General features: G+C 51.0%; 1 long non-coding RNA gene across 1 annotated transcript in view; it reads right to left on the reverse strand.

Annotated features, from left to right (window-relative positions):
• The window catches only part of LOC141051241 (uncharacterized), a 63,696-nt gene that overhangs the window by 11,575 nt on the left and 27,251 nt on the right, over nucleotides 1-24,870 (reverse strand). The window contains exon 2 of the long non-coding RNA XR_012220598.1: nucleotides 24-113. This is a non-coding gene — a long non-coding RNA (uncharacterized lncRNA). The remainder of the gene's footprint in view (nucleotides 1-23; nucleotides 114-24,870) is intronic.

Genomic DNA, 24,870 nt, shown 5'->3' on the forward strand with positions numbered 1-24,870 from the left:
GTACAGGTAACACACTGACTTACCAGTGATCTTTCTAGTTGAAGTCCTTCATCTTAGCTTTTGTATTTCATCCAGTGCAGATCGCCATCACTTCTTCCAGCCAGGACTCATTTCTGCATAAAATAACACATAGTGATCTAGAGCCCTGCCTCCAGGACACATTATCCACTTTTTCCCTATCTTCTACACTACATAGCTGAATACAGACGTGCACCCACCATCTCTATATATAAAACTGAATGAATGTATGTATGTACAGTATGTGTGTATCACCAACCAATCACGAAGCATCTTTCGTTTCACCAGAGCTGTTCAAAGGAAGCTGAGCTGTGATTGGTTGCTATGAGCAACAGTTTTCCTTGCAACCAATCACTAAGCATCTCTCATTATACCAGAGCTTGTTAAAAGAAGCTGAGCTGTGATTGGTTGCTATGAGCAAGTTTTCCAACACCTCAGCAGACACTGACATGGTGGGAGAAATCTAGCATTCCCGGGAACATAAGCTCCCAGTCATTGTCTGCCCCCCAGAAAGGAGCACAGAGCACATGATAGAAATGAATCCCCCCCTCCCATGGATCATTGGTATGCGAGTTAGGGCAAATCCACTCAGCATTTTGGTACTGACCCCAGGCCTTTCTTAAAGGGATCTGCGGTAAGGAAGGCAGGGCAAATCCATTGTCAAGCCACGCTCACCTGGGGGCGGGACCTTGGTCCCGACGTCATCTCTTCCAGAGCCGCGGTCACTCTGGGGGTCCCGCCGGGTGCGCACGTGCACCTCTTGTACCTAGGTTCCTGTCTCCCCCATGTTATGTCTGCGCTTGCGCGCTTTTCTCAGTTCGGTCTCCATGTCAGTCCTCCTTATGGTACTAGAGGACCCGGAAGCTCTCGTGATCATGTGCTATATCAGGCTACCTCTTCCTATGGGAGGTTCCTGATTATTGTTGTGCTTCCTGGCTTGGTCTGCTGTGTGTTAGGAGTCAGATTTCTGCCTCTCCTTTGCTGAGATCTAGATCCTCACATTCTGCAGTCTCCTGCTCTTCATCTGCTATAGAGGAGACTGCAGAGGAGATTGCCTTGCGGCAACTGTCTCCAGAGGCTAAGTCCTCTACCCCTGCATCTGAGCATGCTCATGGGACGAACTCCCATTGGAGTTCGGGAGTCAGGTGTTCAGGTCCTGTGTTGGATCCCATTGGCTCCTCTTGGAGACCTGGAGATTTCCGGAAGGTCCCGTTCGCTATAAAAAGCGCGCATGGCTGTTCCGCCATGCGCTAGTATAGCCATACTGCTGCTGTATGTTTGTTGATGGATGCATGGACTGGTGAATGACTCATTGGAAACCCCAACCCTCTGATACTACGTTTGTGAGAGTGCCTGAGTAATTGCTATTATCAGCGCCAGCGCGCTATTGCTCCAATGCTTCAGCAGCCTAGCGTCAGCATTGCGCCTGCTAGTTAGCAGTGTCATTGCAGTGGCTCTGTTCTTGCCGCGTTGCAGTAGCAGCTCTTCATGCGTCCGCGGTTGCGATGCCCTACACCCGATCCTTGTCGGTAGGTCTAGACAGAGTAAGTACCGCCATCTAGTGCTACTCCTGTGACCAGATACCGCGGGTGCAGCGCTGTAGTTCTGTGTCCTAAACAGACTCAGCGTTCTTGTGTTTATTTTTGTCCTTAGGACTCTGTAAGTTCAACAGAGTCTGTGCAGTGCACATTGGGTGCGGTTAACCCTGTGCACACTACCGCCAGATTGCTCTGTCGTCACCTAGCAGCAGTTATTACATCCTCTGCACAGTGGACCCCGAGTGGTGAAGACACTTTATTTATATTTTAATTTAGTGCCTTACGCCACTCCTAACATTATACTAGTGCCAGGGTCTGGCTAGTGATGGCAGATCAGCAGCAACTCATGCAGTGAATACGGCAGCTTGAGAACCGCTTAGTTACTCTTGAGAAGGCTCTTGCCGCTGCACAAGCTACTGATGCTGCTGTACAGGCTCTAACTGATGCGGTAGGCTGTATGTCCGTATCCACCCTCGCACCAACAGTCACCCACCTCCCGTTACCTGATAAGTTTTCCGGGGATGGCGCCTCCTGTAGGGGCTTCATCAGCCAAGGCTCAATCCACCTGGAGCTACTGGCCGCGAAATTCCCTACGGAACGGGCCAAGGTGGCATTTGTTATTTCCCTACTGTCGGGCAAGGCCTTGGAATGGGCTACGCCTTTGTGGGAGCGTGGTAATCCTAATATTCGGACCGCAGGTCACCTGTTAATGGCTATCAAGCAGGTTTTCCTCGGCCCACGGGTCACGCACGACACTTCTCTGCAGTTATTCGCTCTTACTCAGGGATCCCTCTCGGTTAGCTAGTATGCCGTCCATTTTCGGACACTGGCGTCCGAGTTGGAATGGTCCGATAAGGCCCTTATTCCCGTTTTTTGGAGAGGGCTAGCGGAGTATAACAAGGATGCTCTCTCTAGTAGAGAGATCCCCACTACCTTGGAGGAGCTAATTTCTATCTCTTCACTAGTGTTGAGCATTCCGATACCGCAAGTATCGGGTATCGGCCGATATTAGCGGTATCGGAATTCCGATACTGACTTCCGATACTTTTGTCATATCGGATACCGGAATCGGAAGTTCCCATCATGCTATGAGCCTGCTTGCTTTAATTAAGCCAATGGGAATCCTCCGAAGTGTGGGCACATCCTGTTAGGCATGTAGGCATGTTAACTATTGGCATGGCTGTGATTGGCTGCCGAAATGATGTCATGATGCACTATAAAAGCCACCGCAGCCGCCATTTCTGGTTCACTCTGCTGTGAATTCAGTTAGGGACAGGCTGCTGTAGAAGACTGTGAGGGACAGTTAGAAATAGCGATTCCACCAAACATCTAGTGCTTTACCCAGGCTACATAAACCACCACTGTAGCCTTCTTTGCCCTAGCAGCAGTGTTCACAGCTGTCTGCAAGGGCTGTGTGAGTGCAGCTCATGCTGTGGAGTGGGTCCTGCAGCCATGTCAGGCTGTAGGCCACCCAGTGTGATCACTGCTGCCTCATACATCTTTTAATTTTTGAGCTGCATTTTTTACATAATTTCAATCTAGTGTGCTTCCATCCGTATCCATATACGTTGGTTGCAAACACTAGTAGTAGACAGCGGAGCCTTTCTGCAGCCTTTCAGTGCTAGTGTCCACTTTGCTGCACTGTTCACGGCTGTCTGAGAGGTCTCTGACTGTGTGTGAGTGCAGCTCACGCTGAGTAGTGTGTCCTGCAGCTACGTCTGGTTGTAGGACGCTCAGCGTGTGTCAGTGCCTCACACATATTTGTATTTGAGTGCAGCTCATTTTTTCTTCTATTAGTGTGCATCCATCCGTCTCCATCTATGGTGGTTGCAAACACTATATAGGAGTACACAGCGGAGCCTTTCTGCAGCCTGTCAGTGCCAGTGCCCACTTAGCTGCACTGTTCACGGCTGTCTGAGAGGTCTCTGACTGTGTGTGAGTGCAGCTCACGCTGAGTAGAGTGTCCTGCAGCTACGTCTGGTTGTAGGATGCTCAACATGCGTCACTGCCTCACACATATTTGTCTTTGAGTGCTGCTCATTTTTTCTTCTCCTATTAGTGTGCATCCATCTGTATCCATCAACATTGGTTGGTTGCAAACACTATATAGGAGTAGATAGAGGAGCCTTTTTTTCTGGCTTGTGCCCTGCCGGCGCAGCCAGATTAGTATTACCCAATTTTTTTGGAGCCTCATCTTTTGCATTGTAGGTTACCTGCCTGCATTGTAATAGCTCCAAAAAGTTGGTGATACTATCAGTTTCAATTCTTTGTTCACATACTTTGAGTTTGTTTCCAACAAAGAAACCACAAAAAAAGTTCACCAAACACTACATTTGGAACTTGTGTAGGCCACATCAGCTCCTATTAAAGTGTACTCCACACACACACACTTCATAAAATTAGTGTTTCTTGTACCTGTAACCAGCTGTTCAGGAATAAGCACACTAAGGCCCCCCTTTGTACTTTTCTGCCTATCTTAAGCAGTCTGGCAAGATGAAGAAGGCAGGGAGTAAGGCGCGTGGGCGTGGGCGTGGAGTTTCAGCAGGGAGAGGACGTGGGGATTCTGCAGGGAGAGGACGTGGGGATTCTGCAGGTAGAGGACGTGGGGATTCTGGGCCTGCTGCGTGCACCAGTGGATCAGCATCCCCCAGTTTTAGCAGGCAACAGTCCTTTATGCGCAGCTTTGTAGGACCTCAACGTTCCCCCCTGCTGCGGGAGGAACAAATTGAAGCCGTTGTCGGATGGATGGCAGCTAACGCATCGACTTCAATTACTTCCGCATCCTCTCAGGACCAGAGCACCGAAGAGCAACCATCTGTCTCTTCACCACCTGCCAAAGTGCCGAGGCAGTCAGAGAGACATGGACAGGAGCCATCACAGTCTCTACTTCTGTTCTCGGAATCTGTTGGCTTGGAAAGAGGGGGCCAGCCAAGCAGCATTCCTGAATGTGAAGAAGAGGGAGTATGCAGTGGTGCGCAACTTCTTTGTCCCTCTGAATCTGAAGAGGCGAGTGGGCCAGTGCCTATGGTCAGCACACCTCAGTACGCATCAGATGATGACGAGACTCAGTTGCCACTTTCTGGTGCGTACGGTGCTGGCGAGACAACCCCGGAGAAGCAGCTGTTTGAAGAGGGGAGGGAAGATGATGAGGTCCTTGACCCATCATGGCGTGAGGAACAGGAAGGTGGTGGGAGCAGCTCGGAGGAAGAGATTCCCCTACCGGCCAAAACAGGAGGCAGAGGGAGGGGGAAGACTTGGTTGCCTGTACCCTCCACTTCGGCACCCGTTAGGAGCATTCCTCATTCCAAAGGCAAAACGGGCGCTCCCAAGACTTGCAGTGCGTGGTCCTTTTTTGACACAGTTGCAGATGACATTTGCTTTGTCAAATGCAAGCTGTGTCATCAGATAGTCAAAAGAGGGAGAAATGTCAGCAACCTCAATACAACAAATATGTGGAAACATGTGCGCACCAAGCACGAGTTGGAGTTGCAGAGACACCCTGAAGACGTAGGCCAACGTACAGCACCACCTACCACCTCTTCAGTTCGTGTTGGGCCCTCTTCCTCCAGCTCACACACTGCTGGTTCGGCTTCCTCACAGGATCGCCAAGGAAGAACCTCTGCCACTGTTGTCCGGAGACCCTGTCAGATTCCACCCATAGCAGCACGTTCCCATCCATCACAGCCATCGGTAGCACAGGCATGGGATAAAAGGCGCCCTTACTAGGCAAACCATCCCCGAGCACAGTCTCTGAATGCTGGCATTGCCAAACTTCTGGCAGTTGAAATGCTGTCATTCAGGCTGGTGGACACTGACACCTTCCGGGACTTAATGGCATTGGCAGTCCCCCAATACAACGTGCCCAGCCGCTTTTATTTCAGCAGGCGAGCCATCCCTGCCCTGCAGAAACATGTTGAGGGCAAAATAAAACATGCGCTACTAAACGCCGTTAGTAGCAAGGTCCACCTGACCACCGATGCGTGGACCAGTAACCATGGACAGGGACGATACCTTTCCCTCACTGCCCACTGGGTCAATGTTGTGGAGCCGGGTACAGATCTGGAGAGTGGCGCTGTACGTGTTCTTCCAACGCCACGGATTGCAGGACTCCAGTCTGTACACATAGACTCCTCCTCCTACTCAAGTTCCTCAGAAACAGCAGAGCAGGAGCCTGTTACGACCGATATGAGCACAGCCGTGGCCAAACATCAACAGGCTGTACTCAAATTAATTTCTTTGGGGAATCGAAGCCACACAGCGCAGGAGCTCTGGAATGCTATCAAGCAGGAGAGCGATGTGTGGTTTGGGCCAGCGAATCTCCAGCCGGGCTTGGTAGTGTGTGACAATGGCCGAAATCTGGTGGCAGCTCTTGGCCTAGGCAACCTCACACATATCCCATGTCTGGCACATGTGCTTAACTTGGTCGTGCAGAGCTTTCTGAGGGACTATCCGGATCTTGATGCACTGTTGCACAAGGTCCGCATAGAGTGCGCTCACTTGCGGCGTTCCAGCACGGCAAGATCGCGCCTCGCTGCTCTGCAGCGACGATTTGGCCTTCCGGAACATCGCATCATATGTGACCTACCCACCCGGTGGAATTCAACGTTACATATGTTGGAGCGGTTGTGTGAGCAGCAGGCAGCAGTCAAGGAGTACCAGCTGCATCAGGCGCAAACAAGTCGCACTGTGCGCCGTTCACACTTCAGCACCATTGAGTGAGCCTCTATGAAGGACATCTGCCTCGTTTTGCGTGCCTTCGATGAATCCACGCGGATGGCGAGTGCAGATGATGCACTAGTCAGCATGACTGTCCCCCTTATCTGCCTGCTTCAACAAACACTGCAAGCACTAAGGGATGAGGTTTCGGAAGAGGTGGAGGATGAGGAGTCCCAAACGCCATCTGCTTCTGGACAGTCTGCGCTACGTGTTTCCTCACAAAGGCCTAGGCAGGGGACACTTTGTGAGGAGGATGAGGAGGAGTCCATGGAGGAGGAAGACATCTCTCCAGAGGAGGGAGGTACACAAACCTCTACTCAGTATGTACAGCGAGGGTGGGGTGATGCAGAGCAGGCCGAGGTCACGCCTCAAACAGGGGACAGCGGTTCTTTGACAGTTGGGAGTCTGCAGCACATGGTTGATTTCATGCTGCAGTGCCTGAGAAACGACCGCCGCATCGCCCACATTCTCGTCTCGGCTGATTATTGGGTGTACACCCTCCTAGATCCTCGCTACCGGGACAGCGTACAAAGGCTCATACCAACGTTGAACCAGGAGCGTAAACTGCGGGAGTACGAAGAGTCACTGGTGCAGTCCATAATGTTTTCCATTCCACCCGACAGCATTGTTGCTAGTGCTTTACAAAGCAGCTCTGTGCGTCGAGGCAGTGGAGGAAACTCTGCACAAAGAGGGAGCAGAGGCAGCGCCGCAGCACAAGGCAAGACCACTATGGCCCAAATGTGGCAAAGTTTTGTGTGTCCACCACAATTGTCTACACCATCAGCGACGCCTCGAGTCAGCAGGAGGAAACGCTTCCGTCAGATGGTGTCAGACTACATGTCTGTCGCTGTACTCCCAGATGGCTCTTCCCCCTTCAAGTTTTGGGTCTCTAAGCTGGATACATGGCCAGAGCTTAGCCAGTATGCATTGGAGGTGCTGGCTTGCCCTGCTGCCAGTGTATTATCGGAACGCGTCTTTAGTGCCGCAGGTGGTGTACTAACAGACCTTCGCACGCGACTATCTTCCGATAATGTTGACCGGCTGATTTTTCTGAAAATGAACAAGGCCTGGATCTCCAAAGACTTTGCCATTCCTCTTACAGACTAAATTAGTGGTTGGCAACTGTATCCAGGTCTGCTGGTGTGTTCATTTTTCTACCACCTGAACTATAATCCCTGTGCTTCAACACAGCCAGTTGTCGCTCAGATGTGTCGTCTGCACAGAGAAACACACTAGCTCCTGTGTTAGTGGGGTTCAGTAACGCCAGCTGATCCCCTGCTGTGTGGACGGCAAAGTCACCAGCTCCATCAACATTCAAACCACTACTGATTTTTAACCGTGCCCAACTTAGGTCTCTGGCTCCACTGTCTCTACTATTTCCCCTGGCCTCCAACCCCGCCATCTACATCTCTGAAGTGGCGTCAGCACAATCTACACTTGTTCCTGTGTTCCTGTGGCTCAGTCCCATCAGTTTATCCCCTGATGTGTGTCCGGCAAGGTCTCCTGCTCTGTCCACATTCCCATAACCAGTAGTGGGAATGAGGACAGAGCTGGTGAACTTGCCGGACAAACATCAGGGGATCAACTGACGGGACTGAGCACCAGTAACACAGGAACAAGTGTAGATTGTGCTGATGCCACTTCAGAGATGTAGCTGGTGGGGTTGGAGGCCAGGGTAAATAGTAGAGACAGTGGAGCCAGAGGCCTAAGTGGAGCATGTTAGAATCAGTAGTAGTCAACAACCTCCATAAAAACCGCTGCCCATTGGCCTCTGCATGCGGCATGCGTAATCCTGGGCTCCAACAGCGTCAGTTGGTGTTCAGAAGTGTCGTCTCCACAGAGCCAAACACATTCGTTCAAGTGTTAGTGGGGTTCAGCACTGCCAGCTGTTCCCCTGCTGTGGAGATGGCAAGTCTCCTGCTGCCTACACCTGCCAAAATCCAGTAGGCCCCAGCCTGCTCCTCGCCTAATCCTGGGCTCCAACAGCATCAGTTGGTGTTCAGAAGTGTCGTCTCCACAGAGCCAAACACATTCGTTCAAGTGTTAGTGGGTTTCAGCACTGCCAGCTGTTCCCCTGCTGTGGAGATGGCAAGTCTCCTGCTGCCTTCACCTGCCAAAATCCAGTAGGCCCCAGCCTGCTCCTCGCCTAATCCTGTGCTCCAACAGCGTCAGTTGGTGTTCAGAAGTGTCGTCTCCACAGAGCCAAACACATTCGTTCAAGTGTTAGTGGGTTTCAGCACTGCCAGCTGTTCCTCTGCTGTGGAGATGGCAAGTCTCCTGCTGCCTTCACCTGCCAAAAGCAACAGGCCCCAGCCTGCTCCTCGCCTAATCCTGGGCTCCAACAGCGTCAGTTGGTGTTCAGAAGTGTCGTCTCCACAGAGCCAAACACATTTGTTCAAGTGTTAGTGGGTTTCAGCACTGCCAGCTGTTCCCCTGCTGTGGAGATGGCAAGTCTCCTGCTGCCTTCACCTGCCAAAAGCAACAGGCCCCAGCCTGCTCCTCGCCTAATCTTGGGCTCCAACAGCGTCAGTTGGTGTTCAGAAGTGTCGTCTCCACAGAGCCAAACACATTTGTTCAAGTGTTAGTGGGTTTCAGCACTGCCAGCTGTTCCCCTGCTGTGGAGATGGCAAGTCTCCTGCTGCCTTCACCTGCCAAAAGCAACAGGCCCCAGCCTGCTCCTCGCCTAATCCTGGGCTCCAACAGCGTCAGTTGGTGTTCAGAAGTGTCGTCTCCACAGAGCCAAACACATTTGTTCAAGTGTTAGTGGGTTTCAGCACTGCCAGCTGTTCCCCTGCTGTGGAGATGGCAAGTCTCCTGCTGCTTTCACCTGCCAAAAGCAACAGGCCCCAGCCTGCTCCTCGCCTAATCCTGGGCTCCAACAGCGTCAGTTGGTGTTCAGAAGTGTCATCTCCACAGAGCCAAACACATTCGTTCAAGTGTTAGTGGGGTTCAGCACTGCCAGCTGATCCCCTGCTGTGTGGATGGCAAAGTCTCCTGCTGCCTACACAGTCCTACTACTACTGATTTTTAACCGTGCTCCACTTAGGCCTGTGGCTTCACTGATTTTCGTATTTCCCCTGTCCTCCAACCCCGCCAGTTACAGCTCCGAAGTGGCGTCTGCACAATCCACACTTGTTCCTGTGTTGCAGGTGTTCAGTCCGGTCAGTTAATCCCCTGATGTGTGTCCGGCAATGTCGCCTGCTCTGTCCACATTCAGTAACGCTAGCTGTTCCCCTGCTGTGTGGATGGCAGTCTCTCCTGCTGTCTCCGCATTCCAAAGACAGTAGGGCTCTGCCTACACCCTCCTATTTCATGGGCTTCAACACAGCCAGTTGTAGCTCGGAAGTGCCGTCCACACAGAAAGAGACACTTGCTCCCGTGTCTCAGTGGGGTTCAGTAACGCTAGCTGTTCCCCTGCTGTGTGGATGGCAGTCTCCTGCTGTCTCCGCATTCCTAAGAAAGTAGGGCTCTGCCTGCACCCTCCTATTTCCTGGGCTTCAACACAGCCAGTTGTAGCTCGGAAGTGCCGTCCACACGGAAAGAGACACTTGCTCCCGTGTCTCAGTGGGGTTCAGTAACGCTAGCTGTTCCCCTGCTGTGTGGATGGCAGTCTCTCCTGCTGTCTCCGCATTCCAAAGACAGTAGGGCTCTGCCTACACCCTCCTATTTCCTGGGCTTCAACACAGCCAGTTGTAGCTCGGAAGTGCCGTCCACACGGAAAGAGACACTTGCTCCCGTGTCTCAGTGGGGTTCAGTAACGCTAGCTGATCCCCTGCTGTGTGGATGGCAAAGTCTCCTGCTGCCTACACAGTCCTACTACTACTGATTTTTAACCGTGCTCCAATTAGGCCTGTGGCTCCACTGTCTCTCGTATTATGGGAATGTGGAATGTGGACAGAGCAGGCGACATTGCCGGACACACATCAGGGGATTAACTGACCGGACTGAACACATGTAACACAGGAACAAGTGTGGATTGTGCAGACGCCACTTCGGAGCTGTAACTGGCAGGGTTGGAGGACAGGGGAAATACGAAAATCAGTGAAGCCACAGGCCTAAGTGGAGCTTGGTTAAAATTAGTAGAAGTCTACAACCGATCTTAAAATTTCTTCAATGCAGCCTCAGCCTGCTCCGTGCTTGTCCCTGGGCTTCAACACAGCCAGTTGTTGCTCGGAAGTGCCGTCTTCACAGAGTAAAACACTAGCTCCTGTGTTTTTGGGGTTCAGTAACGTCAGCTGTTCCCCTGCTGTTTTGATGGCAATCTGTCCTGCTGCCTCCCAATTGACAGCACATCAGGCCTCAGCCTGCTAAGTGCTTGTCCCTGGGCTCCAACATCGCCAGTTGCTGCTCATAACTGACTTTGGCACGGGTACTCCCTCCTGCCCAGCTTGGTTCCAGCCCTGCCTGCTGTTTCCGGGAAGTGTCAATGTCAGTTTGCCACCCCAAGTTGCCATGTCGTGTTGCGGTTGGGTTAGCCGAGACTAGGGTGCCAGCAGTTTAGGTGCTTCCTATGTGGACTGCGGGTTCTGGTAAGAAAGGCTTGTTCCGTAGTGCCAGTAGGACAAGCACCCCCTGTAGGACTGTGTGATTCGGTAACTGCGGCCAGCTTGCGGCATGCCAACTTTGCTCTTCAGGGGTAACTACAGCTGCCCCTCCGGGTTCCAGCACCGTCAGCTGGTTCTCGGCAGAGCCTTTGGCCTAGGTGCCTCCATCTCGGTATCCGAGTTCCGGCAACGTCTGCTGGTCCTTGGTAGTGCTTTGTAGCACAGGTACCTCCTGCTTAGTAACCGTGTTCCAGCACCGTCAGCTGGTCCTCGGTTGTGCCATTGGCTCTTATTCCTTCTGCTGCCCCTCCGGGTGCCAGCACTGTCAGCTGGTCCTCGCTATTTCCATTTGCTCTTGCAGCTTATGCTACCCATCCGGGTTCCAGCACCGTCAGCTGGTTCTCGGCAAAGCCTTTGGCCTAGGTGCCTCCATCTCGGTATCCGAGTTCCAGCAACGTCTGCTGGTCCTTGGTAGTGCTTTGTAGCACAGGTACCTCCTGCTTAGTAACCGGGTTCCAGCACCGTCAGCTGGTCCTCGGTAGTGCCATTGGCTCTTGTTCCTTCTGCTGCCCCTCCGGGTGCCAGTACCGTCAGCTGGTTCAAGAGGACAAAGAACAGGAAGACAACCACCAAGATGCAGAACAACAAGAGAGAGAAGACAAAGAAGCATAAAAAAACAAAGCAGAAGAACATTAAGCATAAGACTAATACTCTGAGCAAATGATATTATCTTATTTATAAGCAGAAGAAGACTAAGCAGTGTATGGGGGTGAGTCCGTTCCTCCTCGTGGTGCCCCTGGAAAAGGCCTGCTGCTGCAGGCCAAACTGAACGCGGACAAATCCTGTTGTAAATCTTTTGTGACAGGCAGAACGGAAGGTGTAAACATCTAACTTTTCTAGATAACTACAGGAATGCATGACACAAATAAGAATATGATGAAGAAGAATAGGAAGAAGATGAAGAAGTTGAATATGTAGAATAATAATTGTTGAATAAGAAGAATATGAAGAATGTAAGAAAAGGAAGTAGAAGAATTTAAAAAAAGGAAGAAGAAGAAGAATGTAAAAAAAGGAATAAGAAGAAGAATGTAAAAAAAGGAAGTAGAAGAATGTAAAAAAAGGAAGAAGAAGAAGAAGAATGTAAAAAAAGGAATAATAAGAAGAAGAAGGTAAATAAAGGAAGAAGAATAAGAAAGAAGAAGAAAGAAGAAAGAAGAAGAAGACATACATGTCTGGCAAAATATAAATGAGGCTAACATAGTCAATATCTTTGTAACTCCTAACGTCTTTAAAAAAAAAGTTTAATTCCTGCTATTCCATTTGATTAGGCTAAACCTCTATGGCTTTAATGTCTCCTCCACCTCCCACAATACATTCTACATTATTCTTAGTTGTTTTTCTTCATGTAGAATTAACCTACAAGGAAAGAAAGGGTTTTTTTTAATTCCGATATTTTGGCCCCATTGACTTGCATTGGTTCCCGGTATCAGAATCGGCGATACCGATACTTTTTTTTAAGATCGGCCGATCCATTCCGATCCGATATTTTCAAGTATCGGCTGGTATCGCTCAACTCTACTCTTCACGTATTGACCTCCGTTTTTCGGAGCGCGGTATGGAGCGTGCTCACTCCAAGCGGGGAGCTATTCCGGCTCTCAAATTTTTTGAGCCTCTTGAGCTGCCTGAACCAGAGGTTCTACCCCCAGAGCCCATGGAGGTGTCTTGTACCAGTTTTGATACAGCTCCGGCTCAAGTTTCCATTTGCGGTTGTCATCATGTGTGTGCTGCTTCTCAGGAAGCCAGCTCCCCGCAATGGTCGGACTCTGAGCCGGTCGTCGAGACCTTTGTCCCTCCTCATCTTAGGGCTCAGGTCCTCGCCTGGGCACACGCGTTCAGTGCGCACAACCATCGGGGCTATATGCAAACTACGAAGCTGTTGGCCGGCGCGTATTGGTGGCCCCACAGGGCTCGGGACATCAAAAGATTTATTCAGGCCTGCGCCTCATGTGCTCAGGATAGCCTTCCTAGGCAGAGAGTGGTGACGGCCGCCGACTCATAGCGGCGCTCTGTTGCATTGCCCGCTCCCGCTATCTCCCAGGTGTCCCTTCTGAAACCAGGTGACCTTGCCTCCACTGACGCCTTCCATGTGTCCTGGTTCACTGTATCACCCACCAGGACACGGCACAGGCTGATGGTCCGGAAGGCTCAGGGAGGGGGGCCCTAGGAGGAGGGGTAATGTTAGGAGTCAGATTTCTGCCTCTCCTTTGCCGAAATCTAGATCCTCACATTCTGCAGTCTCCTGCTCTTCATCTGCTATAGAGGAGACTGCAGAGGAGATTACCTTGCGGCAACTGTCTCCAGAGGCTAAGTCCTCTACCCCTGCATCTGAGCATGCTCATGGGACAAACTCCCATTGGAGTTGGGGAGTCAGGTGTTCAGGTTCTGTGTCGGATCCCATTGGTTCCTCTTGGAGACATGGAGATTTCCGGAAGGTCCCGTTCGCTATAAAAAGCGCGCATGACTGTTCCGCCATGCGCTAGTATAGCCATGCTGCTGCTGTATGATTGTTGATGGATGCATGGACTGGTGAATGACTCATTGGAAACCCCTACCCTCTGATACTACGTCTGTGAGATTGCCAGAATCAGCACCAGCGCACTATTGCTCCATTGCTTCTGCAGCCTAGCGTCAGCATTGCGCCTGCTAGTTAGCAGTGTCATTGCAGCGGCTCTGTTCTTGCCGCGCTGCGGTAGCAGCTGTACGTGCGTCCGTGGTTGCGACGCCCTACATCCGATCCTTGTCGGTAGGTCTAAACGGAGTAAGTACCGCCATCTAGTGCTACTCCTGTGACCAGATACTGCGGGTGCAGCGCTGTAGTTCTGTGTCCTAAACAGACTCAGCAGTTTTGTGTTTATTTTTGTCCTTAGGACTCTGTGAGTTCAACAGAGTCTGTGCAGTGCACATTGGGTGCGGTTAACCCTGTGCACACTACCGCCAGATTGCTCTGTCGTCACCTAGCAGCAGTTATTACATCCTCTGCACGGTGGACCCCGAGTGGCGAAGACACTTTATTTATATTTTTATTTAGTGCCTTCCGCCACTCCTAACACCGTGTCCCTACCTGGCTGTGCGCTGTATTCGGGCCCTCTGCCTTGCACTCTGTTGTGCCTCTTGGCACACGCTCTGAACCTGCACTCTGCCTTGTACTCGGTTGTGCCTCCTGGCACACGCTCTGACCCTGTACTCTGTCTCATACTCAGTTGTGCCTCCTGGCACACACTCTGATCCTGTGCTCCGTCTTACATTCAGCTGTGCCTCTTGGCACATACTTTGATCCTGTGCTCTGTCTTGTACTCAGTTGTGCCTCCTGGCACACACTCTGATCCTGTGCTCTGCCTTGTACTCGGTTGTGCCTCCTGGCACACACTCTTATCCTGTGCTCCGTCTTACACTCAGCTGTGCCTCCTGGCACACACTCTGATCCTGTGCTCTGTCTTATGCTCAGTTGTGCCCTCTGGCACACACCCTGCTCCTGTACTCTATTACACCTCCTGGCACACCTGCTGCCTGACTCAGTGCTCTGACGTGCTCCTTGCACGCATCCTGCTTCACTGTTACCCGGACGTACGAAGTCTCTGTATACCACGTGTTCCCGTGTCCACGCTTTACACGTTCCTGCAGACACACTCACCCACTCGTGTCTCCTGTGAGCCGGCCGCCTGGTGCCAGCAGTCGTGGTACTTCATCCCCTGGGGCTTACCCCTGACACTCCCTGTATAGGGGGTGGTCTTCACTAGTCAGCTCGCCCTAGGAGGGTTGGTGCCACGACCCAGAGGGTCCACTCCAGGAGACATCACAGTATAATCAGGCCATGGACCCCGCCGATACCACCGCCTCCGCCCAAAAGGAAGTGGTGTTCCTACGGGAGAGTCAGACTAGGATTATGGCCTTTTTGAAATCCATGGAGTCCCGTTTGTCGGCCATGCAGTCCTCTGACCCTGGGAATGCTTCCCAGTTGGCCAGCCTCCAGCAAGAACTCACACAGCAACGCGACACCCAGGTCCATATCCAGGTCGGTAGACAGTCGGCTCCTTTCCATACAATCCGTTTCTGCCCAGTCCTCGGCCCCGCACCCCCTGCCGCGCCTCGGCAAGCCACCCCGATATAGAGGGGACCCCAAGTTTTGTCGAGGATTTCTGAACCAATGCCGGTTACATTTTGAGCTTTTGCCGCAGCACTATCCCACTGAGCGCGCCCAAATTGTTTCACACTTAGAGGGGGAGGCGTTAGCATGAGTGAACCCCCTCTGGGATCGCAATGACCAACTCGTCTCTCAGCTTTCCACCTTTTTGGACACCTTCCGCAAGGTGTTCGTCGAGCCGGGTAGGCTGGCCTCTACCACCGAGTCTCTCTTTAACCTCCATCAGGGTACGCTACCGGTAGGACAGTATGCCATCCGTTTTCGTACCTTGTCCTCCGAACGCGGTTGGAACAACGAGGCCCTCGTAGGGATCTTTTGGCACGGCCTGTCTGGTCGGATCAAAGATCGCTTTAGAGGATCTGATCTCTCTGGCGACACGCATTGACCTGCGGTTTCAGGAGAGTTCCCGTGAATCAGCCAGAGAGAGGAGCTCCTCTCACCTCCTTCGTTCCTACCCCAAGAATCCGGGAAACTTCTCCGCCTAGGGTTGGTAGGAGAGGCCTCCCTAGGTGTACGTGATCCCTCTACTCCCCCGCTCGTGTCCGTGTTATTGAATCTCGGTGCCAAGCGTTATTCTGAGGAAGCTTTTTTGGATTCTGGGGCGGAGGGGAATTTTATCACACTCGAGGTGGTTAAAAAATACCAGATTCCTGTCAGATCCCTGGAGACTCCCCGGTCGATTGTTTCGGTCAATGGTAACCGTGCAGGAGACCGTTACCCAGGCTACCGAAGAGATCGAGCTGCAGATCGGAGCCCTGCACCAGGAGAAGATCTCCTTCCACGTCTTGTCTACCATGTCTCACACGCTTCTTCTAGGTCTCCCTTGGCTACGGACTCATGAGCCAACCCTGGACTGGCGGTCGGGCGATATACTCCGTTGGGGACCGTTCTGTCAGGAGAAGTGCCTGTTGCCCGACCATCCGATGAACTCTGCCTGTCCGTCCCCGGCACCTACAGGTCTGCCGTCGGCTTACTGGTCCTTTGCAGATGTCTTCGACAAAAAGGGGGCCGAGACTCTGCCCCTCCATCGGCCATACGAATGTCCGATTGACCTCATTCCTGGTTCTACGCCACCCAGGGGTAGAATATATCCTCTATCCCCTGCTGAAACCCAAGCAATGTCTGAGTATATGCAGGAGAATCTTGCGAGAGGTTTTATCCATAAATCCTCCTCGCCCGCGCGAGCGGGATTTTTCTTTGTCAAAAAGAAGGACGGCTCCCTCCGTCCTTGCATAGACTACTGAGGCCTGAAGGATATCACGGTCAAGAACAAGTACCCATTGCCATTGATCCCGGAGCTCTTTGACCGGCTTAGAGGAGCTCGAATTTTCACCAAACTGGATCTTCGTGGGGCCTACAACTTGATCCGCATTTGTTCCAGTGATGAGTGGAAGACAGCCTTTAACACCAGAGACAGTCACTACGAGTACTTGGTCATGCCCTTCGGCCTCTGCAATGCCCCAGCGGTGTTCCAGGAGTTCGTGAATGACATCTTCCGGGATATGCTGTGCTCCTGCGTGGTAGTCTATCTGGATGACGTTCTCGTTTTTACTCCAGACCTCTCCGCCCACAGAAAGAACGTGCGTCAAGTCCTCCAGCGCCTGAGGGAGAACCGCCTTTATGCCAAGCTCGAGAAATGTGCCTTCGAGCAAACGTCCCTGCCATTCTTGGGGTACATTATCTCAGACTCAGGTCTACGCATAGATCCGGCAAAGGTGTCCGCCGTCCTCGATTGTCCACAGCCCCATGGGGTGAAGGCAATCCAACGCTTCATTGGTTTTGCGAACCACTACCGACAGTTCGTTCCTCATTTCTCCTCGTTGGTTCGCCCCATCTCGTCCCTTATCCGCAAGGGAGCTAACCCAAAGGCTTGGCCCTCTGAGGCTGAAGAGGCCTTCCAGTCATTGAAACAAGCCTTCACCGCTGCCCCGGTGCTTCACCGACCTGAGGTTAGTAGACCTTTCACTCTCGAGGTGGACGCATCCTCTACCGGGGCTGGCGCAGTCCTTCTGCAGAAATCCTTTTCTGGACTTTTTATCACCTGTGGCTTCTTTTCTAAAGTATTTTCCTCCACTGAACAGAACTACTCCATTGGCGATAAAGAGCTAATGGCCATTAAATTGGCCTTGGAGGAGTGGAGGTACTTACTGGAAGGTGCCATACATCCATTCAAGATCTTCACGGACCATAAGAACCTGGCGTACATCCAGTCCGCACAGAGGCTCAATCCTCGGCAAGCCAGGTGGTCCCTATTCTTCGCCTGCTTTGACTTTGAACTACATTTTCGGCCCGGCAATAAAAACGTTAGAGCGGATGCGTTGTCAAGATCATTCCTGTCATCTGATGCAGAGGAAGAACCCTCTCATATCATTGATCCGTCCAAAGTAATTACCGTGACTCCTGTCAAGTTAACCACGTTACCTCCGGGAAGAACCTTTGTGGCTGAGAATAACCGAAAACGAGTGTTGAACTGGGGACATTCGTCCAAGATTGCCAGCCACGTTGGTGTCAAAAAGACTTTGGACTTAATCTCTCGCTATTATTGGTGGCCTTCACTCTCTCAGGATGTTAAAGACTTTGTGGCATCTTGCCCATCATGTGCCCAGAACAAGATACCCAGACAACCACCCTCCGGCCTTCTGCTCCCGCTTCCCGTTCCGTCGGCTCCATGGCAGCACATAGCCATGGATTTCATTACAGATCTGCCTTGTTCTTCCGGTTGTACTGTGGCCTTGGTGGTTGTAGACCGATTTTCAAAGATGGCCCACTTCAGTCCTCTTCCTGGACTACCCTCTGCTCCTGACTTGGCGAAGATTTTCATTTCCCATATCTTCAGGATTCACAGCATCCCCCAACACATCGTGTCAGACAGAGGGGTCCAATTCACCTCTCGGTTCTAGAGAGCTCTATGCGGACTCATGAAAGTGTCATTAGATTTCTCTTCCGCCTATCATCCCCAAACCAATGGGCAGGTGGTACGTACCAACCAGATCCTTACATCCTACCTCCGGCATTTTTCTAATGCTCATCAGAATGACTGGGTCGGTCTACTTCCTTGGGCTGAGTTCGCCTACAATAATCACTCCAGTGAATCGTCTCCTTTCTTTATCGTCTTTGGACAGCATCCCAGTGTGCCTCTACCGGTACTTCCTATCTCGGGGGGGGGTACCTGCTGCCGATTCTCTGTCTGTGGAGTTCTCCAGGGTATGGCAGGAGACCAAAACCGCCCTCGAGAAAGCACGGGACAGAATGAAACTACACGCTGACAAGAGGTGCCTGGACGTTCCTCCATTTCTCCCTGGTGACAAGGTGTGGCTCTCCACCAAATACGTCCGCCTTAAGGTACCATCTTACAAACTGGGTCCCCGTTACATTGGTCCTTTTTGAGGTCCTCAGGCGGATTAATGATGTTGCTTACAAATTGAAGCTGCCCCCTTCACTCCGTATTCCCAATTCCTTCCATGTGTCTCTCCTTAAACCTGTGGTTCTTAATCAATTTCATCGTTCTCCAGGCCATACACCCCAGCCTGTTGGCTTGGGGGATGAGTTTGAGGTGAATGACATTTTGGCCATGAAGAAGGTAAGAGGGAGAACCATGTTCCTGATCGATTGGAAGGGTTTTGGCCCCGAGGAAATGTCATGGGAACCCAGGGAGAATATCCACGCACCCCAGATTTTGTCTAAGTTCCTCTCCAGTTTTAGAAAGAGGGGGCGTAAAGGGGGGGTACTGTCACGCCACGCTCACCTGGGGGCGGGACCTTGGTCCCGACGTCATCTCTTCCGGAGCCGCGGTCAATCCTGGGGTCCCGCCGGGTGCGCACGCGCACCTCTCGTACCTAGGTTCCTGTCTCCATGTTATGTCTGCGCTTGCGTGCTTTTCTCAGTTCGGTCTCCAGGTCAGTCCTCTCTATGGTACTGGAGGACTTGACCCAGAAGCTCTCGTGATCATGTGCTATATCAGGCTACCTCTTCCTAGGGGAGGTGCCTGATTATTGTTGTGCTTCCTGGCTTGGTTTGCCATGTCCTTGCCTGGCTGTGCGCTGTATTCGGGTCCTCTGCCTTGCACTCTGTTGTGCCTCTTGGCACACGCTCTGAACCTGCGCTCTGCCTTGTACTCGGTTGTACCTCCTGGCACACGCTCTGACCCTGTACTCTGTTTCATACTCAATTGTGCCTCCTGGCACACACTCTGATCCTGTGCGCTGTCTTACACTCAGCTGTGCCTCCTGGCACATACTCTGATCCTGTGCTCTGTCTTGTACTCAGTTGTGCCTTCTGGCACACGTTCCAATCCTGCACTCTGTCTTATGCTCAGTTGTGCCCTCTGGCACACACCCTGCTCCTGTACTCTGTTACACCTCCTGGCACACCTGCTGCCTGACTCAGTGCTCTGACATGCTCCTTGCACGCATCCTGCTTCACTCTCACTCGGATGTACGAAGTCTCTGTATACCACGTTTTCCGGTGTCCACGCTTTACACGTTCCTGCAGACACACTCACCCACTTGTGTCTCCTGTAAGCCGGCCGCCTGGTGCCAGCAGTCGTGGTATCTTACCGCCTGGGGCTTGCCCCTGACACTCCCTGTATAGGGGGTGGTCTTCACTAGGTCACCTCGCTCTGGGAGGGTTGGTGCCACGACCGAGAGGGTCCACTCCAGGAGTCGTCACATCCATCCATTGCTTTGGTTCTGACCCCAGTCCGCCCTTAAAGGGATCGTCGGTATGGAAGTCAGGGAAATTGCCTTCAAATGCTCTGGTACTGACCCCAGGCTCTCTTAAAGGTATCTCCTGTACGGAAGTTAGGGCAAATCCCTCAGCGCTCTGATTCTGATCCCAGGGTTCTATTAAAGGGATCATTGGTATGCAAGTCAGGGCAAATCCATCCAGCACTCTGGTTCTGATCCCAGGCTTTCTTAAAGGGATCTCCGGTATGGAAGTTAGGGCAAATCCACTCAGCGCTCTGGTTCTGACCCAAGGCCCCTCTTAAAGGGATCCCCAGTATGGAAGTCAGGGAAATTGCCTTCAAATGCTCTGGTACTGACCCCAGGCTCTCTTAAAGGTATCTCCTGTACGGAAGTTAGGGCAAATCCCTCAGCGCTCTGATTATGACCCCAGGGTTCTATGAAAGGGATCATTGGTATGCAAGTCAGGGCAAATCCACTCAGCGATCTGGTTCTGATCCTAGGCTTTCTTGAAGGGATCTCCGGTATGGAAGTTAGGGCAAATTCCTCAGCGCTCTGATTCTCACCCCAGGCTTCTATAAAAGGGGTCATTGGTATGGAAGTCAGGGCAAATCCACTCAGCGCTCTAGTTCTGACGCCATGCCTCTCTTAAAGGGATCCCCGGTACGGAAGTTAGGACTGTTCCACTCAGCGCTCTGGTTCTGACCCCAGACTGACGGGATGATGTGGGATATTAAGGGTAGTAGTCCGGTGGCTCTGGCTGATGGGATGATGCGGGATATTAGGGGGAGTAGTCCAGTTGCTCTGGCTGACAGGATGATGTGGGATATTAGGGGTAGTAGTCCGGCGGCTCTGGCTGACGGGATGATGTGGGATATTAGAGGTAGTAGTCCGGCGGCTGTGACGGGATGATGGGGGATATTAGTGGTAGTTGTCCGGTGGCTCTGGCTGACGGGATGATGTGGGATATTAGGGCTAGTAGTCCAGTGGCTCTGGGTGACGGGACGATGTGGGATATTAGGGGTAGTAGTCTAGTAGCTCTGGTGGAAGGGACGATGAGGGATATTATAGTGAATGTGGCTATGCGGAGTGGGCGAGGCTCTACACTCGGCTTTATATATATATAAATATAATCATTATAATTTGTTATAACTATCCGTAGTTAGTTACTATGCCCGGGCAGCGCCGGGCTCTTCAGCTAGTTAATATATAATTATGCAATATACTATTCCGAATATAAATTGTAATGCACTACTGTGCCCCCACCAATTATAAATAACCACTTTCCCAACCTAATACACTACTGTTCAAAAGTTTAGGGTCACCCAGACAATTTTGTGTTTTCCATGAAAACTCATACTTTTATTAATCAAATGAGTTGCCAAATGAATTTAAAATCTAGTCCAGACATTGACAAGGTTTGAAAAAAAGATTTTTATTTGAAATAATAATTTTCTCCTTCAAACTTTGCTTTCGTCAAAGAATGCTCCCTTTGTAGCAATTACAGCATTGCAGACATTTGACATTCTAGCAGTTAATCTGGATAAATTTCACCCCATGCTTCCAGAAGCCCCTCCCACAAGTTGGTTTGGCTTGATGGGCACTTTTTGCGTACCATATAGTCAAGCTGCTCACACAACAGCTCAATGGGGTTGAGATCTGGTGGCTGCGGTGGCCACTCCATTACAGATAGAATACCAGCTGTCTGCTTCTTCCCTAAATAGTTCTTGCATAACTTGGAGGTGTGCTTTGGGTCATTTTCCTGTTGTAGGATTAAATTAGCGCCAATCAAGCGTTGTCCACAGGGTATGGCATGGCGTTGCAAAATGGAGTGATAGCCTTCCTTATTCAAAATCCCTTTTACCTTGTACAAATCTCCCACTTTACCAGCACCAAAGCAACCCCAGACCATCACATTACCTGCACCATGCTTGACAGATGGCATCAGGCACTCTTCCAGCATCTTCCGAGGAAGTGGTGATGGCCAACTCACTGAATGAATTTAAGAAAGGAATGGATGCTTTTCTTGTGAGTAACAGTATAGAAGGTTACGAATAACATAATATTATAGGTAGATGATTGACCCAGCTTAGGGGAAGGAATTTTTTTCCCTATGGAGAAAATTGGCTTCTACTCTGTGGGTTTTTTGCCTTCCCCAGGATTAAAAATGCAGAACAGCTGCACTAAAAATAGGCTGAACTAGATGGACATAAGGTCTTCCTTCAGCCTTCAAAACTATGTTACTAACGCCTTCCATGTCTCGCTCCTTAAACCAGGTGTTCTTAACCGCTATCGCCCGATACCACCTCCTTCCCCTCAGCCAGTAGGGGCTGATAACATCTTTGAGGTAAGTGATATTTTAGCCATGGAAAGAGTTCGGGGGCGAACCTCCTTCCTTATTGATTGGAAGGGTTTTGGCCCTGAGGAGAGGTCTTGGGAACCTAGAGAAAATGTTAATGCTCCTCTTCTTTTAAGAAAGTTTTTGTCCAACCTCAGGAGGGGGAGACATAAAGGGCGGGTACTGTCACGTCGGCGGCTGTGACCGCCGCCGTTCCAGCAGCGGCGGGGCCCGCCGCCATCCATACACGCCGGCCCTCAGCTCGCCGTCCCGTGCTTGCCTCCTCCTCTTCCCCGTCCTCCCGGCGCGTGGTGCTCACGTGCGCGCGCTCTAGGTCGCGGGCGCATGCTCTGCAGGTTCCTTAACCCTGCAGCGCCCGCCCAAAGGTCTGGCCAGCCAATCAGCCCACAGCGCATGCTATATCAGGCGTCTCCAAGAAGGCAGAGATGCCTGATTATCGTGTGTTGTACCTTGCGGTACTCTGGCCAAGTTGTAGGGGTTCTTCCCTGCAACTCCCTCTGTATTTCTGCCTTGCCTCAGTCCTGTACTCCTAGTTCAGTTCTGCACTTCGTCCTGTACTCTTGTCCAGTTCTTTACTCCGTCTTGCACTCCTTGTTCAGTCCTGTACCCCGTCCGTTCTCCGTCATGCACTGCCTAATCTGTCCTGCACTTCCCACTCAGTCCTGTACTCCTGTACTCCGTCCTGTACTCCGTTCTCGGTCCAGCACCCCATACTCAGTCCGGTACTCCGTCCTGCACTACCTACTCAGTCCTGCACTTCGCACACAGTCCCGTATTCCGGTACTCCGTCCTGTACTCCGTTCTCGTGTGCCTGACCCGTCCTATATCTCTGATTCGTCTTGCTCTGGTTCCGCCAGTTCCTCTCTGGTCCTTTGAGCCACCCCTCTTGGTTCTAGCTGTTGCGGTATCTGTCTTCCGAGGGTCTGCCCCTAATGGTCCCTGTGTAGGGGTCCGCTCCACCTGGCGCGCTCGCCCCGGGAGCTCCAGGTCCGCGACCCAGAGGGTCCACTCTTGGACATTACCTGTCTGGTCGTCACAGCGCATTAGAAATATCCCTTATTGTAACCCTAATGTCACCGGTTTACCGCAACAGAAAGGGGCCATAAGACCGCGGTGCCTGATTTCATGTACAACTGCACTGATTAGAAGCACTTCATCATCATATTTAACAGTCTAGGTTTCTGCTAGCAATGGAGGGTTTAATCAGTTCAGTTGAGTGCTGCTGGAGCTTTCCTTCTTTTATGGTCTCAGCTGTTCAGTGTTGGCCACTCCTCTCAGCTATATATACTCGCCTCTGGCAATCAGGGATTGCCAGTGGTAGTTTCATACTGCCTGTTATGGTGTTGGAGGTGTTGGTTGTTTGAGGAGTTGTTTGGAATGTTGTTCAGAAGACTGTTGCTTGGTGATTTGTTTGTGTGCATATCCTCATCCTCTCCTATTTGATTTTTCCTTCCTTCACTTCCCGGTGTTCCACTTGTTTGTGAGTGCATATTTGTATGACTGGAATTTTCATTTATCCCTATATGTCTACCCTTGTTAGTCTGGTTCGTGTATTCTCATACATTGCAACTGTCCATTTCCATGGGTTGAGGAGGAGACAGATAAAGGCTGATTTAGGAGCTCAGCAAAGGACGTGGCCCCGGCATCATCACCATCAGAAGTAATCCTGGTTGCAGGGATAGCTAGAGCGCCTCTAGCTTTAGGGATAGGGAAGGAGTCCCCTAGCCTTACGATATCCTGCAACAGTGCCGTTATACATAACCCTAGTTGTAAACCAAACCATAGCCTTATCCCTAACCATAACCCTAGAAAAAAAACTCTCTCTAAACTTAACTGTAGCCCTATATCTAAACATAGCTCTATTTATAAGCCTAATCCTAGCTTGAACCCTAGCACTATCCCTTACTCTTACATTACTTGGGGTAAGAGAAACTAAAAGTTCAAATTAATAATAATAATGTAATTTTTTATTCAAACATGGGACACTTTTTAAATTTATTGACAGCTCTTCCATGAGGTCTCTTTCTCTATTCTACCAAAATTAGTTCACATGACTGTATTTTTGGTCCAAATGCTGTCTATGAAAAAACTGACACCTTGATGTTATTCAATTGTGCTGTTCAGATGTGTTTTTCTCATGGACCAAAAGAGTTTACACACTATAAAAGAGGGAGATCTACCTAGTCACTTTGTGGATGGAAAATTACTCTGCTTTGCGTTACAAACTGTGCTCCACTAGGAATTGCTGATCTGGGATAGTACTCCCAAGTACTAACAACCACTGCTCAAGGTATTGTGAGGTAGCGCTGTCATTTAAGTAGGGGATCACTCACTTGGCAGCCACAAAATCAGATCCGGCACGGCTTTTCCATAAACCAGTATAGTCCATGTGGTTTATTAAACATCATAAACCATGACCAGCAATATATAAACGGCATAGTGTCCATGACAGAGCTTCACTCTATTAGCAATGTCCAATACGCAGGCTTTTCAGCCTCACAGTTATATCTCACCCAGTCAGGGTTCTCTCATGGTTGCTTCTCCATACTGCAGACATTCATTCCCTCCAGGGAACTCTCAGGCACTTGCAGCCATTACTCACAGCGTCCACACAAGCTGTCAGGCAGGAAGCCCCATCTCAGCGAGACCTTCCACACTGGACCAAACGGGTCCAAGCATTCACCACCTGTGACCTACCCTGGCCACATTATATGGTTCATAGCCACGCCCACCGGGTCATATGACTCTGACCTCATCACAGGTCCTTCAAGCATTTACACACTCTTTCCAACAGTGCTTTAAACACACCCCC

The sequence above is a fragment of the Dendrobates tinctorius genome, unplaced genomic scaffold, assembly GCF_039654945.1.
Source record: "Dendrobates tinctorius isolate UK_male_01 unplaced genomic scaffold, ASM3965494v1 ptg000156l, whole genome shotgun sequence".
NCBI lineage: Eukaryota > Metazoa > Chordata > Amphibia > Anura > Dendrobatidae > Dendrobates > Dendrobates tinctorius.